Below are 6,097 nucleotides of genomic sequence, written 5' to 3' on the forward strand. Positions count from 1 at the left end.
AGAGACTTTTGGTTTCTGGTCTGGCCTTTAAGTAACTTAGAAGCTGTCATTCCTTACCTATTAAAAAGCAAAGAAATAAACTTACTTTCTTAGATCCATCAGAGAATTAAGATCATAGGATAATTCAGTGCCTCCATGACTAAGAAAGAGAAAACAAACCGGGCATTCTGAAATATACCCCAGATATTCAATTCATAATATGGCCTGCACTCAACAGAAAATCAGCTTCAGCAGTCTCATTCAAAGACAAAAAAAGAACAAAAAAGATAGAACACGATACCCATGAGCCCGAGGATAACATGCTTTATACAAAAGGTTTAAAAACACATGACGGATCTACGGCCACGCTACCCTGAACAAACCTGATCCCGTCTGATCTCAGAAGCTAAGCAGGGTCGGGCCTCGTTGGTACTTGGAAGGGAGACCACCTAGGAAGACCAGGGGCTGTAGGTGTAAAAATAAAAGAATTTAAAAAAAAATTAGACATTGTAAACTGAGAAGGTCCTTGTAATCTGTGAGGGCAACAAAGGGTTGCCTTGCCTTAAAAAAAAAAAAAATTACAGGAATATATGAAGGAAAAGACAGAAAAGAACAGAAGAAAGCAGTGAAGTAACTATACTGAGATTTTCCTAAATTAACGATGATAGCACACTATAGATCCAGGAAGCTCAGAGAACACTCAATATCATAAACTAAAGTGCAGGACCAAGTACGTCATATGCAAACTAGACAGAAATTCAAGACAAAGAGAATATATTGAAATAAGTGAGAAGAAAACAGCACCTTAGTCATGAAAAAACAAAGATTAGAATTAAATCAGGCTTCTTTTCAGAAACCATGCAAGATTGAAGAGTGAAGAGAAATATTTCAAGGTCTGAAAGAAAAACACCACTCTCCTAAAATTGTGTCAAGCAAAATTTTCCTTCAAAAGTGAAGAAATAAAAACTTTCTGAGACAAAAATTGCAGGAATTGTTCATTAGTACATCCACCTGGAAAAACATTCAAAAATTCATCAGAAAGAAAGTAAATGACCAAGGTAGGGAGTTACAAAACAACGAAGATTAAAAAGTCTTTTATATTTCTTAAAATTAATATAACAGATGACACTTTGCTGAAAATAATATTACCAACAATTTATTTGGCAATTATAAGCTTATGGACAATTGAGATAAATGACGACAAGGTGGCAGGAACGGAGAGGAGAAAACTAGGAGACAGCATGAGGTACTTGCACAACCAGTGAAGTGGTGTACTATGACTTGACATAAGAAGCGACTTAGTTGTAAATGTATAATGAAAACTCAAGAGCAACCACCAAAATAGTTTTTTAAAGTATGTGTAATTGATATCCTAAGACGTAGAAAAAAAGAATCCGGTAAAATGCTCAATTAAAGCCAAAGAAGGCAGAAAAAGGTAGACAACAAAAAGAAACAAAGAACAAGGCCAACATAGGGAAGTAGTAAGGATGTCAGAAGCATGGTGGCTTGACGGGCCCCTTGATCTCTCTCCCCTTCAGGCTACAAGTTGAACAGCCATAATCCAATAAAAGATTTCCAGCCTAACACATAAAGACTTCTGAGATCTGCTCAAGCAAAGCATCTGCAGGCAAATTGGGCAAGCAAGGGAGGAGGAAACAGATTGCAGTATGCACTCTATGTAGCCCTGAGCATTTCTGCCTGAGTGATCAGCAATACTACTGAGGAACCCAATGATCAGGGAAGAGGCAGAAAACAGAGGTACGACAGCTGTGTTCTAGCAACCACTACCGTCAGGCAGAAAATGAAGACACAGAGCCTAACTGCCTCTCCCAACCTTCCCAGAGGTCAACTCCTTGCACCCTCCCAGAGCTAGCAGCAGGCCCCAGAACAGGTGCAGCAGTGAGTGTTGGGCTACAGACCAGGAAGTCCAGAGCCCCAAGAACTGAGGAGACAGGTTCTGAGTGGCAGACGCAAACTGAGGCTGGTCCTAGTGGCAAGGGTGGAGATACGCAGGGAAGGCAGCTGAGGCCTGGCGGTCACCATTACTGGGAAGAAACAGAGCCACAGGCATGCTGGTGGCCTCTCCCAAACCCACCCCACACCGAGCCATCCAGGCTGATACTGGCACAGGTAACTGGGACACCTGAGGTAGCATTACACTGCATCTAGCCACCTGGACAAGCACCAGGACTTCGGGGGCTCTTCACAGGCTTGAAACTCTAAGCTCACCACATGCCCCCATGGGGTGGAGCCCTGGGACCCAGGCAACCAGTTCACAGAGGAGACATACATATCCCCAGGAAATAAAGGACATTTATTCTTTTGCTACCCAGAGACCTGGACAGTACAGGAGGCTTCTGTGACTCTGACTGAAAAACAAAGGTAAAAGCTCTTCTTATCGATGTGCTAAAGAGGCATTACTATTAACAGTAATATAATATTTTTAAAAGCAGAGTTCATTCCCATAAACGCATAGGCGGAGAAACAGTCAATCGAATACCATGTATGACCAAGGTAAAAAGGCAGCTCAGAAAGGAACTTTAAAAGCTCCAGAAAATAAACTTAAAAACAAAATAATAATAAACAAAATATATATAATAAACAAAATAAAAATATTGAAATACGTGATTTAAGTCGTGTAAAATTCAAGATTGCAGTTCTGAAAAAACTCAAAGAGATGCAAGAAAACTCAAATAAGGCGGATTAATGAATTCGGAAATAAAAATCAAAGAACAAAACGAATGCTTTACCAAAGAGCTTGAAACTTTTAAAAGAACCAAACAGAAATTCTGGAGCTGAAGAATTCAATAAAAAAGAGATAATAAATGAACTAGCGAGCTAAAGAAATATAGCTAACAAGATAGAGAAAAGAATTAGTAACATTGAAGACAGAAATCTGGAAATGACAAAGATGGAATGGAGAGACTTGAGAGTTAAAAAAAAAGGAAGAACTCTGCAAGAACTATCTGACTCTATCAGAAGGAACAATCTAAGAATAATGGGTATATCTGAAAGAGAAGAGAGGGAGAACAAAACAGAGAGCCGATTCAAACAAATAGCCAACGAGAACTTCCCAAGCCTATGAAAAGAAGCGGATCCTCAAATCTAAGAAGCAAACTGAACATCTAATTATCTAAATCCAAAGAGGCTTTCTCCATGGCACATTATATTAAAACTGTCAAAAATTAATGAGAAAAAAAGAATTCTCAAGGCAGCCAGGGGAAAGAAGATGGTAACCTATAAAGGAAATCCTCTTAGGTTATCATCAGATTTTTCAGCAGAAGCTCTAAAAGCTAGGAGAGAATGAAATCAAATATTCAAACTATTGAAAGAGAAAAACTACCAGCCAAGAATCATATATCCAGAAAAGTTCTCCTTTAGATATGAAGGAGAAACAAAAGACCTTTCCAGACATACAGACGCTGAAGGCATTTTCCAACACAAGAACTGCATTACTGGAAATGCTGAAGAGAGGCATTCTACCAGAAAAAAAAAAAAAAAGACAAAGAAATAATCAACTGCGAGTGAGTAAAATGACTAAAAGACCGACAGAAGCAGGAAATGGCAACCCTTATTCAAAGTAGGGTATTATACACTTAAATACTACATGATGGTTAAAGAAGGCAAAAACATTTTTAAAAAGAGAAGACGATAGCATTGTAACTCAGAAATACATTCACAAGATAAATAGGGAAAATTGGAGACGACAAAAACAAGAGCGGGGAGGGAGTAAAGGTCTGAATTTTCAAAAGGGAATGGAGATAAGACACATGCAGAAGAACTACTGTATATATGAAACTTTCTTTTACATAAACTTAATGGTAACCGTACATAAAAAACCCAGAAGTATGACACATAACAGAAAAAAGAGGGAACAGAGGGGGAAAATCAGAGAATACCACCAAACTAAAATAACAAGACAGAAAGGCAAAAGCAAACAAACAATGGAGACATAGAGCTACCAGGAAACAAGATAAAAGGGCTATAGGAAAACTTATATATCAATCATTACTCTAATGTAAAGGGACTGAATTCACTAATAAAAAAGCAGAGTAGCAGACTGGATAAAAAAACAAAACCCAATCATGTGCTCCCTTCGAGAGACATCTCAGCTGCAACGACAAAGATAAGACTCAAAGGGTAGAAAACGATACTTCAGGCAAATGGCATCCAGAGAAAAGCGAGTGCAGCCATACTTACATCTGATGAGGTAAAGACTTCAAGATGAAAGAGGTATCGAGGCAAGGCAAAGAACTTCATAAGGATAAAGGAAACCATACCTCAAGAAGACATAACACTTATCAATATACATGCTCCCGATGAGAGAGCCCCAAAATATATAAGATAAGAACTAACAGAACTGAAGAGAGAAACTGACAAAACACAATTATAGTACGGTACGCGAATACCCAACTGACAACTATGGATAGATCACCCAAACAGAAAATCGATAAGGAAATATCAGCCTTAAATGACAGCTTAGACCAATTGGACATAATAGACATTTACAGAGCCTTTCATCCCCAAACAGCGGATTATACATTCTTCTCTAGTGCACGTAAAACATTCTCAAGGATGGACCATACGTTGGAACACAAAACTAGCCCAGGAGAATATACTTGGTATGGTTTCAATCTCCTATCACAACGCTTTGGAATTGGAGATCAACTGTACAAAGAAAGTGTACAAAGAAAGTGGGGGAAACCACAAATATGTGGAGATGAAACAATGTGCTACTAAAGAACGATTGGGTCAAAGAAGGAAAAGAAGATACGCAGAAACAAGTGAGAATTAAAATACAACATATCAAAACTTTTGGAATACAGCCAAAGCAGTTATAAGAGGAAAGTTTATATATCATTATAAGCCTACTCAAGAAATAAGAAAAATCTCAAATAATCAACCTGACATTACATCTTAAAGAACTAGAAAAAAAGAACAAATGAAGCCCAAAGTCAGCAGAAGGAAAGAAATGATAAAAATTACAGCAGAATTAAGAAAAAATGAGAACAAAAAGACAATAGAAAAAATTATTGTGACAAAGAGCTGGTTCTTTGAAATGATCAATAAAATTGACAAACCCCTAAGGAAAAAAGAGAAAAGACACAAATAAACAAAATCAAATTCAATAACCTACAATAAGTGGACAAGTTCCTAGAAATATACAATCTTCTTTCACAAAGAACTGGAAAACCTAAAAGACCGATCAACAGTAAGGAAACTGAAACCACCATCAAAAACCTCCCCGAAAGGAAAAGTCCAGGACCAGATGGCTTCACTAGTGAATTCTACCAAACATTCAAAGATGATTTAATACCTGTCCTTCTCAAGCTCTTCCCAAAAACTGAAGAAGAGGCAATACCTCCCAACTCATTTTATGAGGCCAACATCACCCTGATAACCACGATCTGGTAAAGATAGCACAAAAAAAAGAAAACCAGTATCTCTGAGGAATACAGATGTAAAAATCCTAAACAAAATACTAGCAACTCGAATACAACAATATATTAAAAAGATCATTCATCGCCATCAGGTGGGGTTCATCCATTGATGCATGGATGTTTCAACACATGTAAAATGACCAACGTGACATACCACATAAACAAAATCCAGGATAAAGTCATCATCATATCATAGATGCAGAAAAGGCATGTGACATGACACAGCACCCATTTATGCTTAAAGCATTTAATGAGTACTGAAGGAAAGTGCCTCAACATAATCAAGGTTAAAACCCACAGCTAATATCATCCTTAATGGTGAAAAACTGAAAGATTTCCCTCTAAGATCAGGAACAAGACAAAGCTGCCCATTCTCACCACTCTTATTCGATATAGCCAGAAATATACAATGGAGAAGAGAAACCCTCTTCAATAAAAAGTGCTGGGAAAATTGGAAAGTCACCTGCAAATAATGAAACGAGACTGCTATCTATCACCATCCATCAAAATTAAATCAAAATGGATCAAAGACCTAAAGGTAAGACCTGAAACGATAAATTGCATAGAAGAAAACACAGATACTATATTCACCGACTTTGGATTTAGAGAGAATCTTATGAACTTGACCTCAAAAGCAAGGGAAGTAAAAGCAAAAATAAATGAATGAGACTATATCC

General features: G+C 37.6%; 1 pseudogene; it reads left to right on the plus strand.

Moving 5' to 3' along the window:
• The first annotated feature begins 334 nt into the window (after positions 1-334).
• Positions 335-453, plus strand: LOC112483097 (annotated as a pseudogene).
• The last annotated feature ends 5,644 nt before the right edge of the window (positions 454-6,097 follow it).

The sequence above is a fragment of the Pteropus alecto genome, unplaced genomic scaffold, assembly GCF_000325575.1.
Source record: "Pteropus alecto unplaced genomic scaffold, ASM32557v1 scaffold386, whole genome shotgun sequence".
NCBI classification, from domain to species: domain Eukaryota; kingdom Metazoa; phylum Chordata; class Mammalia; order Chiroptera; family Pteropodidae; genus Pteropus; species Pteropus alecto.